Genomic DNA, 17886 nt, shown 5'->3' on the forward strand with positions numbered 1-17886 from the left:
AGCAAAAGTGGCCCAGAAGGATAAAAATGATGGATGGAAATGACTGATCTTTATTCCCTTCCAATAGACAGGTGTGTAAGCAGGAAACTAACTGACACACCTGAAGTTTAGGAAAGAGTCTTAAAAAGAACCATATAAAGCTAATTTGGTCTCTATTAGCTCCCCCTAGAAATCTAACAAAGGAGTAGTAACTGCTGGAATGTGTTTTGAGCTGTGAGCTCCTTCTTTGCTACTTCTAAAAATAAACAATAATACAAAATATGATAAATCTTCAGTAACTACAGTGAAAGGAAACATAACCTCAGAGCTGAATTCTAAAACTGCAGAAGTGGAGGAGATCCACAAGCTATTTTGTGATTATTAGATTTTAAATTTTAATTATGTAATTTTAATCTTGATGTGTTTAATTCTGTTTTAAGGGGGGAATTATGTATATAATTGTATGATTTTATATGTTGTTCGCCGCTTTGATTATTTTTTTAAAAAGCAGGATACAAATAAAAGTTTTATTTATTATTATTTATTTATCTATGCTAAAATTCAGTAGAAGCAGGAAATCCCCAGCTAAAGCATTCCTGGCATGCAGTCATCCAACCTCTGTTTAAAATTTGCCACTGAAAGAGACCCACCATTTTCTGAGGTAGCCATGCCACTTTTGAAGAGCTCATACCATAAGCAAGTTCTTCCTAATGTTTGCTTGAAATCTAATTTGAATCCCCTGATCAGTGTCCTGTTCTCTTCAGCAGCAAACACAAGTTTGTGCCATCTGCCACATGACAATCTGTAAAAATCCACCAAAATGTTATAGGGGCTGTACATACGGGCAGCTCAACACCACCCCTTTGAGCCATGAATGGAGGCCACAGCAACCACATGCCACGACCTCTGGAAGGAGCAAAAAGAAGCCCCAAATTCCTTTTTGAAATGTGATACCCAGAATGGGAGACAGTATTCCAGGTGAGCCCTGACAGGTATGGTCAGATTTCCCCCTAGCGAATTCATTGTGGTTAAACTTCAGCCCATTTTGTTCAATTGGTGCTTAATTCTTCTCCTACCTATATTGAGTTATGATCTTTTGTTGCCAGTTCAATGAACCTTATGTGGGAGTGACCAGATACGAGGTACATAGAATGCGGTGGCTCAAGTGGTTAAGATGCTGACTCTATTGATTGCAAGATTGGCAAGTTGGCAGTTTGAGGCTCGAGTGCCGCACAATGGGGTGAGCTCCCATCACTAGACCCATGTTACTCTCCACAATCACTTTCTGCCATGTACAATTTGTTCTATAATAGGGGTGGACAATTGTGAAATGGGTGGGACCATCCCTTCATGACCTTCCTGGGTGACACTAGATGACATCACTTCCCTTCTTGTTCTGAGATTTGACTGAAAAAAAGGGCCTATGAGAAACAGACGTCTGTCTTCTGTGATTTGGGGTTGTTTGCAGAATGGGGGAATGTGCAGACCCTAACCATCATGTCTTTATTGTTTCTGTGAACAAGCACTTTGTGTGTGTGCGTGCACACACCTGTGTTTTCAGGTCGTCTGTCAACTTATGCTGCTCATGTGAATTTCATAAGGTTTTCTTAGGAAACGAATACTCAGAGGTGGTTTTGTCAGTTCCTTACTTTGAAATATAGCAAACGGCACATGGTACAGTGCGTCCGCAGCGTATGCGGATTTAAGCCTATGTGGACGGCAAGTGGTGAGGGACAAAATGGCTCATGCATCAGAGGTGCATGCACGCTATGGCACGCAGGAGCATGCCACCATTCAAATCAATGGGACTCCAGCATATGCAAAATTTGCCTTACGCGAGGAGGTCCAGAATGGATCCCCGCATATGGCAAGGGCAGTCTGTTTATATTGGTGGTCTTCTATCCAAATATTTATTCCTAGACATTTGAGACATATGAAAAAATGTGTCATATCAAATATTTTGAATTTCATACTGATCACAGAGTAGACTCTGGCAACTCTGGCTCTTTGGCTTAGTAATGGAGATAAGCACTACCCCCTTTGGTCTAACATGACTTGACAACCTTGTCAATGGGAATACCTTTACCTTTTACCTTTACTTAAGGGGTAGGATAATATAGTGGATCTTTTGTATGAGTGGGCTGGCGATCTGCAGATTTGACTGCCTGTGAATCTCCATGGCCCATATTATTTAGTGGTGGCATGTGCACATTGACACAACAAAACTGTGGGGGGCAAGGGCAGTTCTTAGCAGTTGGACAGAGCTGTTATTTGAATCCTGATTGATGCAGCCAGTGCATTCCGAGCAGGATCTTACAAACACTCAGTTATCAATGGAAGAAATTCTGAGATGTGACCTGGAGGCAGCTGTGGTTGGCAAGATGGGAGTGTAGGAACCAGAAACTCTTCCTTGGCAAAGCCTGGCCACCCTTTTGGAAGAGATGGGCGTCAACTGCCTTGAAGCATGAACTCCTGAAGCCGCAATGACTGGGGCCAGCCTGGAATCATGGTATAGGGCTGAAGCCCCACCACTATCCTACCTGGCTGCTTAGGTCAATAGACCTATTTCCCTGCTGAATGTATTTTATAAAATTTTTGCTTCAGTGCTAGCAAATAAACTACAAGAATATTTGCAGGACTATATTAATAAGGATCGAATGGTTTTCTCCCAAACCATCAAATTAAGAACAATATAAGAACCGTGACTGATGAAATAGAATATTTAAATTACCACAATGAAATTAACGGAGACCTTTTTTTTTGGGGTACTTAAAAGGCATTCAACAATTTAAACTGAACATTTTTATTGAGAATAATAAAGGAAATGAACTTTGAAAAAAAATTATAATTAGATAGAATCAATGTACTCCCTGCAAAAAGCTAAATTAAAAATTAATGGTAGCACAACAGATTATATTTGAACTGAGAAGAGAACAAGACAAGGCTGCCCCCTCTCCCCATTGTTATTTATTTTGATTGTAGAAATATTATGTTGGGATATTAGATTAGAAAAAAAGAAGAACCTTTGAGGTGGTTGGAATATTTGATGCAAAAAATTAAAGAATTCTGAAAGGTTGCAGGGCTTAAAATTAATACAGTGGACCCTTGCTTTATGCAGGGGATCTGTTCCAAACGTCCCCATGTAAGACTAATTCCACCTATGCTCATGAATGGGGTTTGTGTGTGTGGCGGTGCTGTGGTGTGCGTGCGCCATGGGCGTGTGCCCCATTCATCTGAATGTGATACTGTGCCCCGTGCGCTCCCCGTGGCTTGAGCATGTGTGCTCAAAGCCGCGTATAGCGCGCTCATGTATAACGTGGGTGTGCTGTAACGATAAAACAAAAATTTTGACTAAAATATTTCTACCCAAGAGGGAAAATAATTGACTATAAGGTCAGGATTTGAGATAATGAAAAAAGTAAAATATTTAGAACTAAATACAACAAAATATTGGCAAAGGGGTGAGGCAAGGCTCCATTCTGTCACCCTACTTGTTCAATGTGTATGCAGAAAATATCATATGAAGAGCAGGTTTAGACTTAGAAGAAGGTGGCATTAAAATAGGTGGATGAACATCAACAATCTAAGATACAGTATGTGGATGACATTATACTACCTGTGGAAAACATAAGAGATATGAAACAATTACTAAGGAAGGTCAAATAAGAAAGTGCAAAGACAGGATTACTCCTGAACATAAAGAAAACAAAAGTAATGACCAAAGAGGATCTACATTAATAATAATAATAATAATAATAATAATAATAATAATAATTTATTTGTATCCCACCTCTCCCTGTATTAGATCGAGGTGGGTAACAAAAAACAAGAAAACAATAAAAATGCTACACAACAACCCTCAAGTAAAAACATAGCAAAACATCCTAAAACTCCTTCCCACCCTAAAATAGAGTTAAAACAGCAATTCACAATAAAACGCTCCCAATAAAAATAAATAAAATCAATAAAATCATTTGCGATCACAGTCCGGTGGGAACAACTATGCCATTGGAGAGTGAACATTCTGAGGAGGTCAGTTTGGGAAGGCCTGCCAGAAGAGATCCATTTTTATTGCCTTCTTAAAGGCCTCCAAAGATGTTATATAGTGGATGTCCTCCGGCAGGTCATTCCAGATTTTTGGAGCAGCAACAGAAAACGTCCTCTGGGAAGTCGTTACCAGTCTGGTTTTCTTAGACTGCAAGAGATTCTTCCCAGAGGATCTGAGAGTGTGGGAAGGATTGTATGGGAGGAGGCGTTCCCTCAGGTAAGCTGGACCCAAGCCATGTAGGGCTTTATAGGTAATGACCCACACCTTATACTGTGCCCGGAAGCTAATAGGCAGCCAGTGTAGGGATTTTAAAATAGGTGTGACAGAATCAAATTTAGAACTCCCTGTAACCAATCTGGCTGCCATATTTTGGACCAGTTGCAGCTTCTGAACAAGGCATGAGGGTTGCCCCATGTAGAGTGCATTGCAGAAATCGAGACGAGAGGTTACCAGTGAATGTACAACCGTTTCTAGGTTTTCCCGTTCCAGGAAGGGTCGTTGCTGACATATCAGCCGAAGCTGATAACAGGCACTCCTGGCCTTCGCGTCCACTGAGATGACAGCTGAAGCGACGAGTCCAGGAGTACCCCAAAGCTACGAACACAGTCCTTTAGGGGAAGTGTGACCCCGTCCAGAACTGGAGAGCTTATCCCCATTCCCGGATTAGGATTGCCTACAGCGAGTACCTCCGTTTTATTTGGATTCAGTTTAAGTCTATTTTCATTCATCCAATCCATTACTGACTTCAGACAGTCATTCAGAGGGGAGATGGCATCCTTGGTCACCAAAGCAGTCCGAGACATGGAGAAGCAAATTTGGGTGTCATCAGCGTACTGATAACACCCTGCCCCATGTCTCTGGGTGATCTCGCCCAGCAGCTTCATGTAGATGTTAAATAGCATTGGAGACAGTATCGCGCCTTGCGGGACACCCGATTTGAGCTTCCTCTTGGCCGAACAACTGTCACCAAGTGACACCTTCTGAAATCTGCCTGAGAGATAGGACTGGAACCACTGCAGGGCAGTGCCCCCGATTCCTAACCCACTCAGGCGTTCCAGAAGGATACCATGGTTGATGGTATCGAAGGCCGCTGAGAAGTCCAAGAGCACCAACAGGGCCACACTTCCCCTGTCGATGCACAGATGGAGATCATCGACCAAGGCGACCATGGCGGTCTTGACTCCGTATCCTGAACTGAAGCCAGTTTGAAATGGATCAAAATAATTGGTGTTATCCAAGACTGCTTGGAGTTGGTTGGCAACTGCTCTCTCGATCACCTTGCCCAAAAACGGAAGAAGAGATACAGGCCGATAGTTAATTCAGTCTAGACAATGTGAAAAATGAAATAGTTAAATATTTCCCATACCTTGGATCAAACATTAATTAGAATGGAGGCTGCAGTCAAGAAATGAGAAGACTAGAAGGGCAGCAATGAAAGAACTAGACAATATCATAAAGTGTGAAGATATACAACTGAATCATCCAAGCCATTGTATTCCCTACCACCATATATGGATGCGAGAGCTGAAGAGTTAAGAAAGTGGATAAGAAGAGGATCAACTCATTTGAGATGTGGCACTGGAGAAGAGTGCTGAGAATACTGTGGATGGCTAAAAAGACAAACAAATGGGTCCTTGAACAGGTCAAATCTTAATTCTCTCTGGAAGCCAGGATGATCAAATTGAGGATGACGTAGTTTGGTCACATTATTAGGAGGCATGAATCACTAGAAAAGACAATAATGCTAGGAAAGGTAGAAAGTAGTAGAAAGAGAGGAAGACTACATGTCAGATGGATAGGGTCAATTAAGGAGGTCATGAGCTCATATTAAAAATAATAATTGTAAGCCGCTATGATAGCCTTTAGAGCTGAAGGGCGGGTATAAATACCATAATAAATAAATATTTACACAACTTAAGCAGAACTTCAGGATACCTGAAGGACCGCCTCTCCCCATACATTCCGTCCCGCACCCTCAGAACATCTGCGCAGCAACTACTTAGGACCCCCGGGGCTAGGCTTGTCTTCACCACTAGGAAGACATTTTCCATCGCCGCCCCGGCCCTTTGGAATACGCTGCCCATAGAGCTCCGCTCGGCCACCTCCCTGGCCCAATTCAGGAGGGAGTTAAAGACCTTCCTTTTTAATGTTGCATTCCCCGATTAAAGTCCAATGGGCCTCCCTCCTCTTCACTGGCAAGGGGATTGGCTAACTCGGGGCTTTTCTGTTTTTTATTGAATTTGTATTGTATTGATGCTTTTACTGTATTGTTTTAATGTGTTGTTAACTGCCCTGATCTGTTGGAAGGGCGGTATATAAATACAAATTTTATTATTATTATTTATTTATAACTGTGGACGATAGGGGATCTAAGAGATGTCTCATACACAGGCTCGACTTGAGGGCAGTTATCAACAAGAATAACAATGAAAAATCATCAATTATATGAAAATAATTATATAAAGACTTGGGAAAATATAAAAAAAGATTTGGTCAGATGAAATAATTTAAATTTATCTTTAGTGGGTAGAATATACATAGTTTAAATGTGTGTGCTACCCAAATTAATCTATTTATTCCAAACAATACCTATTATTTCATCCAATTCACCCTTTAAAATGTGGTAGAAAGATCTGATAAAATTTTTGTGGCCTGGAAAAAAGCTGAGGATTAAATGGAAATTAATGATAGATGCTAAAGATTGAGGAGGTCTGGGTTTATCAAATATGAAATTATATTTTGAATCCATATATTTATCAGGTTAAAAGACTGGGTCGCTTTATATAATAAAAGAATGTTTGAATTAGAAAGACACGAATTGAAATCTGGATGGCACAAGTATTTGTTGTATGAGAAAGTTAAAATGAAAGTGGAATTCAAAATCATTTTATTAGATGAACATTACTGAAAATATGGGTCAAATATAAGAAAGATTTGATGCTAAAATTCCCAGTTGGATCTCTGCGCAGGAGGCATTTCATAGGAGAGAAACAGGAAATGTTCAAGATTCACTAAGATACCAAGGTTTAATAAAATGGGATCAAGGAATATGGAAAAAAAGAAAATACAAAAATTAGAACAGGAGGACATACAATTCAACGATTAGCATATTATCCATTAAGTGAAAGGTTTAAGGAAGATAAAACTGAATTTAGTTTTGAAAAGGGAAAAGCAGAAGTTGAGAAGTTAATTAACCAGGAAGAAAGTCATGTAATCGCCATAATTTACAGATTACTCTTAAGATTCAAAACAGAATAGAAGCAAATCAAAGAGTGTATGGTTAGATTGGCAAGGAATGTAGGCCATAATATTCAATTTGAGCAGTGGTAGAAAGTATGATCCATTGAACTGATGTTTACTGTACTTATGATCTTAAAAAAAATTATTGCAAAATGATGGTACCTTACTCTGGATAAATTGGCTAAAATATATAAAAATGTGAAGAGTAAATGTTAGAAATGTAATAAGGCTATTGGATCTTTTTTCCATCAATGGCAGACATGTGAAAGGGGAAAATACTAGCAAAAATAAGGAGGATGATTAATGAGATTTTAAAGATAGAATAGTTCTGAATTGTTTCTTTTGAATATATTTGATTTTGGAGTGAAACTGGAATGAGAGAATAGTATTCTAGTGTGCTATATGGTTTCATTGGCAAGATTAGTATTTTTGAGACATTGGAAGCAGAAGAAATGCTGAACATTGAAAAATGGATAGAGAAACTGATGGATCTTACCAAATGAGATGACTAATTTGTTAAAAGGGAACTCAATACAAATATATTTACAGACCTGGCACTCCTTCATAGAATATAGTTTAAAAAGATCAGGAGATAATATAATTATTGGATTGGAATATGATCCTTTTTCTGTTATGGAAAAGGTTGTTTGTAATGTTGCAGCTGTGCCAAAGCCCAAATGGAAGGTCCTGCCCCCCAGCAGCCATTGCTGATGGAGGGGGCAATCCCAGTCCCATTTGGACTCCAGCATGGCTGCGGCTGTGCCACAGCCCAGTGGAAGGGACTGATGTGGCTGTTGAGCAAGCAAGCAAGTGATGCAACACCTTTTTTCACTCGCCCTGTAGCGGCGCCGGGTGTACCACCCCACTGGGTGACATTCCCCTCTGATGTGTCACCCCGTGTGGTCTCCACCCTCCACATCCCCCTAGTGACACCACGGAATGACAGTGCCACACACTACTCATGGTCCTTCTCTGCTGGGCTCTGCAGGGCTGCCAGCACCTACAACTGCACAAGGTACTAAAGAAATACTCACAGTCTCCAAGTTCTATTTACATAATTTCCTGACAGAGTATATACAGCATTATATTCAGGACAATGACTCTTCAACCAACCATCCACTGATGACAGTAATCCACACTGTCCATAGCTCATGCCCATATTTATATATATTGTCCGTGACATGAACTCCTCACATAGGTGTCTGCAATTGTCCACTTGCATCAGCCTCTTGCATCATGCCTGTGAAATTTTAGTCTAGGTAATGTACATCCACTCATACACTGACACTGATCCTTGAATTGGCACCAATGGGAAGACATGTTCTCTTAAGTATAGAGGTGCCACGTGTTTAGGGCTTTCAACCGCATCACAAGAACCTTGATTTCAGACTGGAAACTTTTTGGCAGCCAGAGTATTTCTTTTAAGACCGGCATGACACACTGTCTACATGGCATTCCAGTCAGAATTTGAGTTGCTGCATTTTCACTAACTACAGCTTCTCAGTCTTTTTCAAGGACAGCATCGTGTAGAGTGCATTACAGTAGTCTAATGGTTACTGTTGCATGGACTATTGTGGCTAGGTTATCTCTGTCCTGGAATGGCTGTAGCTTGCACACTAATCAAAACATCAGTCAAAGTGCCAGTTGAAGTGGGCACCATGCACTCTGAGTTGTTTGGGCTGTAGTGACAGGAATCATAGAATTTGAAAAGACACAAGGGCCATCCAGTCCAACCTCCCTGCCATGCAGGAACTCACAAACAAAGTCTCCAAAGAAGGAGACTCCACCACTATCCGAGGGAATGTGTTCCACTGCTGAACAGGATGAATGTAAGAGTACTCCTAAGTACTCCCAAGCTACCTTCAGGGGGAATGCAACCCCATCCAGGACAGGCTGTTTATCCAATTCCCAGACCCAAGAACCATCAGCAGAAAAATATTTTCTATTTTACTTGTTTTGTTCGTTTATTGCTATGTAATTTGCTTTGTTAGTTGTATTGCTGCTGTAAATTGCTATGTATTTTTAGCTATTTTTTAGATTGTAAGCCTGAGGGCAGGGAACCGTCCAATTATAAAGATTGTATGTACAGCGCTGTGTAAATTTACAGCGCTTTATAAATAAAGGTTAATAATAATAATAATAATAATAATAATAATAATAATATTTATTGCTATTGTGAATTGCTTTGTTATTTTATTGTTATTGTTTATTTGCTTTGTACTTTCTTCATTGTTGTAACCTACTCTAATTCCTTGTGATTGGGCGGGCTATAAATAAATCTTTTTATAATTATTGTTATTATTATTAATAATATTATTAGTTTCCATCTTCTGGCCTGAGAGGGAGTGATCAGGCAGACCCAGCTCCACCAGGGCTAGCCTGAAGGAAGAGGCTCCTCCCTCCTTAACTGCCTGCAACAGGAATGCCTATTCCCCTCCAGCTATGCTCTGACTGTGCGGGGGAGAGGCTTGCATACCCTAATGAAGTTGTGAGCCATGCCAGATAGGTCACAACTGAAAGGTCTGACCAAGAGCACCAAAGGGCAGGATGGGCTCTCTAGCCTTATGGCAACCATCCTAAGAGAAGGAAAACTCTAATCCCAAACTCGGGCAGATGGTGCTTGTCTAACCCTGTAAGGTCAACCATCTAAGAGAAGGAAACTCTAATCAAACCTACGACACGAGGGCCTCGCTGCCACCGTCCATGCTTGTCAAGGCTTCAGCAGACGAACCTCTGGTTTAAAGGGTGAGGCCAGTTCTGTGCACGCTGCGCCCCACCAGAAAAATCCATTGCACAGGCTTGAAGGATACATCCAACGTCATCAACGCGCTTGTAGAAAGCACGGGATGAGTCTTTCCTGAATCTTCGTTCGCGAAGTAAAGCCAAAGAGAGTTTTCATCTTATTGGAATTCAACTTCAGCTTATGGGCCCTCATCTAACATGTTACAGCATATAGGCACTGGTCCAGCGCCTGACTTTCCCACATGACTCTGATCTGATGACAAGGAGGAATACAGCTGAGTGTCATCAGCATACTGATGGGACCCCACACCAAACTCCCTTATGACTCCCCCCCCCCCCCATGTAGATATTGAACAGCATGGTGGATAAGATGGTAACCCAGTGGCACCCCACAGCATGATAGCCATACAGCAGAACAGGAATCTTCCAGTGCTGCTTTCTGGAACTGGCCCTCTAGGTAGGAACAGAACCATTGTAGAACTGTGCCTCCTACTCCCATCCCATAGATCTAGACCAGTAAGATACCATGGTAAATGGTATCAAAAGCTGCTGAGAGATCTAGGAAGATTAACAGGGTAGCACTCACTCATTTTCCCCTGAGTAGGTCATCAATCAAAGCAACTAATGTCATTTCAGTGCCATATCCTGGCCTGAAACCAGACTGAAATGGATTCAGATAATTGATTTCCTTCAAGAATGCCTGAAGATGCTCAGTCACCACATGCTCATTATGCATCTTGCCCAAGATATTTGCCACCAGTAGTTCTCATATACATCTGGGTCCAGGGAGGTCCCTTTCAGGAGACTGCACACTAAAGACGGCCGCCTGACTGAGCGGGCAGGCTGTGTTGCCGCTGGAGCGGCAACGCAAGGCTCTTTGTGCGCCCCAGAATGCTTTGCTGGGGTTGCTGGGGAGGGAAAGGGAGGGACTTCCGCCTCCAGAGGGCCGCTCTAGGAGGCAGATGGCCCCTCTTGATGGTTGCCCCGGTCCTCTAGGGCAGCTGATAGGCTGGGCTGCTCTGGGGGCGGGGTGACTCCCTTCCCAGCACCCAGCGAGGTAGGGCCTATTTAAGGCCTTCAGGTCCGGTGCGCGGCACCATTTGCTGCTTGGCTCTCCCACTCACCCTCCTTAGGGTGTTTGGTGTTTGTCACAACTTTGGGGCAGCAGCAGAGGGTCTGGATCTGGTGGGCATGGTCTATTAAGTTGCGTAGCACTGTATCGGGAGTCCCTATGGGACACGGGAGCGATGAGGGCATGCGTTGTGGCTATTGTGGGGGCCAGTGACTAGGGGCTTTCATTTATATGCAATCAGCAGGTTGCATGGATATGAGAGGGCGTTCCATTAGCCCCTAGCTCATCCTAATGTCTTGCTAAAATATGACTTGCCAGTATCTTACAACAGCGGGTTGTACGATGATGCAGACCTCATGCTTTTGGCCAACCCTACCTTTGGTTGCTGGTTTTGCGTTAATAAAGTTGTGGCCTTTCCTCCACACGTGGCTCATGTTTTATTGTGGTGCCGCCCTCCCAGGCAACTGCCTCATTCAAGACAACAGACACTTTCCCCTGACATAACAAGACATTTACCACACCCTAGGCCCGTCTGGTCAGTTCTCCCCTGCTAGATTTTATCAGCTGAACGGCTTCAAGTGTCTTGTCCACCTCACGAGGCCTCAGTAACTGAAACAAATCTCATGATACTGACCAGATGGTGCACTGGACACTCCTTAGGCCTTATAACAAGTGTGGTGTCAAGTTCTGAGTGAATATGAGTAACCTTTTCCTCAAAGTACCTGGCAAATCTTTCACAGCAGGTTGCTGTGGGTTGCACCTCTGAGCTCTCTGGGCTCATACCCAAAAGACTCTTTACCAACTGAAATAATCCTACTGGGTGAAGGGTTGAGGATATAGTGTTGTAATATGAATTTTTGGCCTGTCTTATATAGGCACAGTGAAGAATCTTACTAATTTCCCATCGCATTCGCTCTGAGATCTACACTGCATGCATCTTGGCTGTCATTCAGCTTGCTTCATTGCTTGCAGGCCTTCTGTAAACCAAGGTGCATTGTGGGTTCCACAACACTGGACATGGATTTTAGAAGTGATTGCCATCTCTCCATTCCATAGTAAAACCTAGGCCTCAATAGAACTACCACTACTGTTAGTCATAACATTCCCCAGAGCAGATTCTACAAGTAACTGGAGGGGCAAACCATTCTAATAGGTCTGCCACTTTTACAGGACAGATCTACTACAGTGGGCCCTTGCTTTACGTGGGGGATCCGTTCCAGACCCCTCCGCATAAAGCAAAAAATGTGTATGCTTGAGCCCCATTATATCCAATGGGGCTTGTGCTCGCTGCCCGGCTGCACACACCATTCACAAACCCCATTGGAAATAATGGGGCTCATGCTTGCCACACGGCCATACACCCGGGCGTCTTCAGCACATGCTGAAAGCTGCCTATAAGGAGCCCACGTATGGCGCAGACTCACTGTATTACCAAACCAAGCTTCACAAGGAAATGATCTGACCATTACAACAAGGTTGTTGAAATGCCCTCTAAAATCAGATCATCCTCCAGCTACCTGACAACAAAGACCAGATCCGGGGTATGCTCTGACTTGTGTTAGATCATCAACATATTGACACAGCCCCATGGCTGTCATGGTAGCCATGAAGTCCAAAGCCAGCCCTATCAGGCCACCCTGGATTGTTAAAGCAAGGAGATTGCTGGGCAGCAGGATGAGCAGTACACCAACATCACTCTTCTGTCTCACTGGTCCAACTCAAGGTATAAATCCTTGAAGTTGTTGCCTGAGCAGATGGATTTCCTCATGAGGAAGACTGAATTCTTATGGATGATGGCTCCTCCTCCTCCATGGCCCTCCAACGTAGGTTGGTGCTGCACTGAATATCTGGGTGGATCAGTTCCTCAAAGCTCATCCAACCAGGGCTCTGTGATGCACACCAGAGTAATGTTCAGTGTAGTGTAATGACTCTTTTGTCACAACTAAGTAGTCAGTTTTATCAGTCTGCAAGCTGCTTTGGTGGGTAATGTAATTTTTAGTTAAATATGTTCCATTTGATTTCAAAACCAACTGACTCTTTCTCTCTGCTTGATTCTTGAATAAATATATTCAGTTAGAATCTGACTTCAGTTTTTTTGCCTGGAGGTTAGTCTTACTTATGCCTAGGCGACTTGGGAAACACACTGACCTGGTTTTTATGGAATTTAAAGGAAGTCCTGGGGGCCCTATCTCACATGTCAGCATTCTCACATATCAGGAATAGGAGGTATTAATTACATGAATAGTGGCAGCCTGCTTCTGAAACTGGAAAAGAATTCTACTTCGCAAGATTGGAAACACCTACTTTTTGTTATAGGTGGATGTTGATTTTTGGTTTTTTAATCTTCTTTGCATAGTTTATGGTATAACAACTGCTTCCTCACTCTGTCACAGTAGATTAAATAATTACAAAGAACAGCGACTTATACAGGAGGGACAGTTTTGGAGAATTGTATTCATTCATTCCATTATCTATGCACATCTAAATTGGCCCAAGGTTTAATATCATTTAGTTAGATGGACTGTGTTGGTCTTTCCCCTTGTTCCCCAAGCAGAGGGTAACTGATGACTTATTCAAGCCAGGGGCTAGGTTTTGCTATTATGCTCTTCACACAATCTGTGTAAGCTCCTGTGAACAGAAAGTGAGAAAGTTCAGGTCTTAGAAAGAAGACCTTCCTTTATATCAAAGGTGGAAATAATGTGGCCCTCCTGAGGCTGCACCACCCAATAGCTATAAGTTGGTGTGGTTAATGGTGAGGAATGTTGGGATCTGCAGTCCAGTAACATAACCCAATAACTAGAATAGAAATCAGTGGATCAAATGCTGATATAGTGCAGTGTTTGTCCCTTGTCTCATATTTCAGAAATTATGATGATGATGATGATGATGATGATGATGATGATGATGATGATTTTAAAGTGACATATCTGAGATGAATCTGGGAGACAAATACATCGCAGTTCAATCTTGGAGATAAAGAGATGCTTCTATGGTGGGCTTCCTGCTCCTATAACATAGAATGTGAATGCACACATAGCCTTGGTCAGACATCATGATTTCAGCCCAGTGAATTCCTGATGTTCTGTTCTATTCTGGAAGGAGTTCTTAATGCACAGCTATGGAAAATTGTTCTTCATGAAATTGGTAAACTTTGCAGATGCCTGGGAGCATGGAAGGAATGTGTAGCCTCATTCATTGTTCCTAGCTTGGTGTTTTTTTCATGGTGCCTGTGCCTCACACAGATGGGTCTTGTATCTGAGCAGAACCTGGTACAAAAAATTCTTGAGCTGAGTAGCTTTGATGGGGAGCCTCTCCTCTCCTTCCAGATGTACATGCCCTCTTGCACCCAAGCTACTCTCTGTTGCTTTTCATCCACTACTGAGGCAACACCATTTAGTAAGTTCTGCTCACGAACTGTCTGCTGAGCAGTCTTTCCTCTTCCGTGTGTTTTACATCTTTAATATTTAGCTATTTTCTTATTTTTAAAAGGTAGCAGTGATAGTATTACCTTTAGAAAACATATCTGGTGTAGCCATGTTGGCCATGTAGCCAAGTACAATAACATCCAAAATCCACAAAACAGTGATACCTTTATTGGACCAACTAAAATGCACAAAATTCATCTTGCAAGCTTTCAAAGCTCCATTGGCTTCTTCACCAGGCAAAGGTGTTAAAAGGTGTTAAAAGTAATCCAGAAACAAAATGACAATGTTATTCTGCATTTTGCCAAGATGTAGCTGTTCTCAGTTCAGGGGGAATGGAGGGACATTCATGGAGGCAGGCACTTCCTCCTTCTGGTCATCTGGGTACTCCAAGTAATAAAATTTAAGTTCCATTAGCAAGTCAAAAAGAGATGCTCCTCCTGAGATCCAGGTTGCCTCCACAAGTTGTCCTTTGTGAAGCTACAAGCTCCTTTTTTAGGCAGAGATAATTGAATTTAGTTTTGCTTTCATTTCTTTTCCTCTGACTTTTGCCATTCTTTTATGGTCTCAAAAGCACTATTTCAGATGTGTAAATCATGTAAGCTGAAATCTCCCATCAGATGGTTTTCTCACAGTATCTGTTCAGTCTAGGGGAGGGACGTAACTGTCTAATTGTGTTCACTCTGTAGGGATTTTACCTCATAAGGACTCAAAAATAGACATTCACATCTGTTCCTTCACCTTTGGGAAGAATCTCTTAAAGTAGCAGACAAAGCAATGCAAAATCAAACATTATATGCAACTTCCAGTTCATTCTTCAAGATACCATCATTGTCAAAATTCTTAATGCTATTATTGGTTTTGAGTTCAATGCTGTCAACAAAAAAAATTCCATTGTACTGATTATGACTAGACAGATATAGAAATCAGCTTAAGAATCTTTGGTTGTAGAATACACCAGATCTACTTTAGTACCAACAATACTGTCAATGACACTAGAACTTTATCTTGCACTTGGTCAGTTCCGAACAATATAACTCCAGAAAGGGCCAGTATGTGAAAAACAGACAAACAAAAAAACACAACTTTGCCTTCTTATATTTGATATATCAATAGCAAGAACACTTCTATACCACTTACCAGTGCACTTAAGCACTCCCTAAGCCAGTGGTTCCCAACCTATGGGTTGAGACCCCTTTGGGGGTCAAACAACCCTTTCACAGGGGTTGCCTAAGACCATTGGAAAACACATATTTTCATGTAGCAATGAAAATAATTTTATGGTTGGGGGTCACCTTAACATGGGGAAAAGATTCGCGGCATTAGGAAGGTGGAGAAGCACTACCCACAATTTACAATGTGTAAGCTAATTGCCTCCAAGAAACTGGGTACTCATGTTAGTGACCTATGGAAGGATGCAAAGCTGAGTGGATCTTGGAACCCTGTCTTGGATCAAACGCACAACCTTGTGGCTGTGAATGCCAGCAGTACTGGCATTTGACCATTGTACCACCAGGGCTCCCTAGTGCAATGGCTTTAAAGCAGAACACAAAAACAAACAAACAAACAAACAAACAAACAAAGAAAAGATGAGGAAAGAGAGAAAAAAATAGAAATAAGAAACAAGATTGACCAACTGATACCAAGCCAATAGTATTGATTAGGCTCAAAGTTAGATCCAGTGTCAGTGAGACTACCAACAACCACTGTTGATTTGGCATCTTCAGAATAAGACCCCAAAACTACAGCATATTCTGTGCAGGAAAATGAATTTTCTGCATAAAGTGCTGTACAATTTTGTGCAGAGCAAATACCATTTTCCTGCACACATAAATACTGTTTTCTGAACTAAAAAATCATGTGTGAATATTGTGTAGAACAAGTCTTGACTTGTAAAGATTCCATCAGTCCAGGATTCTTCTTTACATATTGTCACTCTAAAAATCAATATTTCCTCTCCTAAGCCTCAAGGATACATAGCTTCATATTGTTACCTGCTTCCAATATTGGAAATTTCTGTAGGATCCTTGACTATTTTAGTATAAGCCACTCCCATTTGGTCTAATAGCCACAATGCATGCATTTACAATATGTGTGGCAATGTTCCTTTCTTAGGAACTGTAGAGACCAACCTGAAAGGCCAGCCTGAGGGTGGAGTCAGGGCATCGTGTCTACATGACGCAAGCCGTGGCTTCGCCCCCTGGGCATCCTGACACCACTCGCCACTCCACATGGTGCACGGCGTCAATATGCTCCTCCAGCACTGTGTCCATGTGACGCAGCACTGAAGGAGCACCATATAGCCACAGCACCATGGCTATAGCACCCTTTCCAGGGTGCAAAAAAGTAGCGGTTGCCGCAGCCCCGATCCAGTTAGGAAAGGGGCAGCTGGAAGCCATCCCTTAGGGGCTTTATGTACAGCCCCTTAGAATGGTTTTTACTGCAAGGGATTTTTGGTGGTGCCGGTGGAAGAGACATATTAATGACTGTGATACACTCCACACTACAATCCACTCCTATGATGGCAGGCACATGGGAATTTTGATCCCACCACTGCCACCCCTTTATGTGACTACCTATTCCTGTCTTTAATGTACAGTCGTGTGTTTTTGTGTTTTGAAACTCAGGCCAAGCAGTTTTTCAAACAATAATAAAAGTTTACTATAAAACAGAACTGTAAAATGTATAATAGATATGAAGCTGTTATAGTAGGCTTTCTTTGTTACTTAGTTACATTCATACTCTTGTAATCATATTCCTATTACTAACTCAGCCACTCAGGCTCTTAAATCCTGCAGGATATCAAGGAACCAAACCCTCTCCTTAGAGTTTTGTTTATTCTGAGTCATTCTCTTTCAGACTCCAAATATATTAAGGTCCCTCTATGGACCTAACAGAACCTTCTTGGTCTCAAACCAAACCCTATCTGACTGTTCCCCCTGGAACTCTCGAACCTCTGTCCTCACTGGGACTCAACAGTTCCCCAACCCACAACTGACTCCCAACTGACTCCCAACTGTCCACTGACTCACAGGTGGGTTACAAACGGCCCTCAAGGGGCCGTTTTCCCGCCGCCTCCATTCGCTGCTTAGGGAAGCCCCAGCGGCCAGACCGTGAGGCTTCCCCACGCAGCAAAAAAGGAGCGCTGAAACGGCGCTACTTTTCGAAATGCGGAAGTGGCGCTGCGAGGGGCAGAGCGCGCCCTCGCGGCGTCACTTCCGCCGTGACACATCTGGATGCACAGCGTCCAAGACGTCAAAATGGCGGCGCCCATGTGGATGGGTGCCGCCATTTACAACACGCTCCGCGCGTACTGGGAGGAAGGGCCGTGAGGAAGGTAAGAACCTTCCTAACCCTAATACGGCCCTTCCTAACCCTAGTAC

This window comes from Sceloporus occidentalis, unplaced genomic scaffold (assembly GCF_023333645.1).
Source record: "Sceloporus occidentalis isolate IW3139 unplaced genomic scaffold, rSceOcc1.0.p SCAF_3, whole genome shotgun sequence".
NCBI lineage: Eukaryota > Metazoa > Chordata > Lepidosauria > Squamata > Phrynosomatidae > Sceloporus > Sceloporus occidentalis.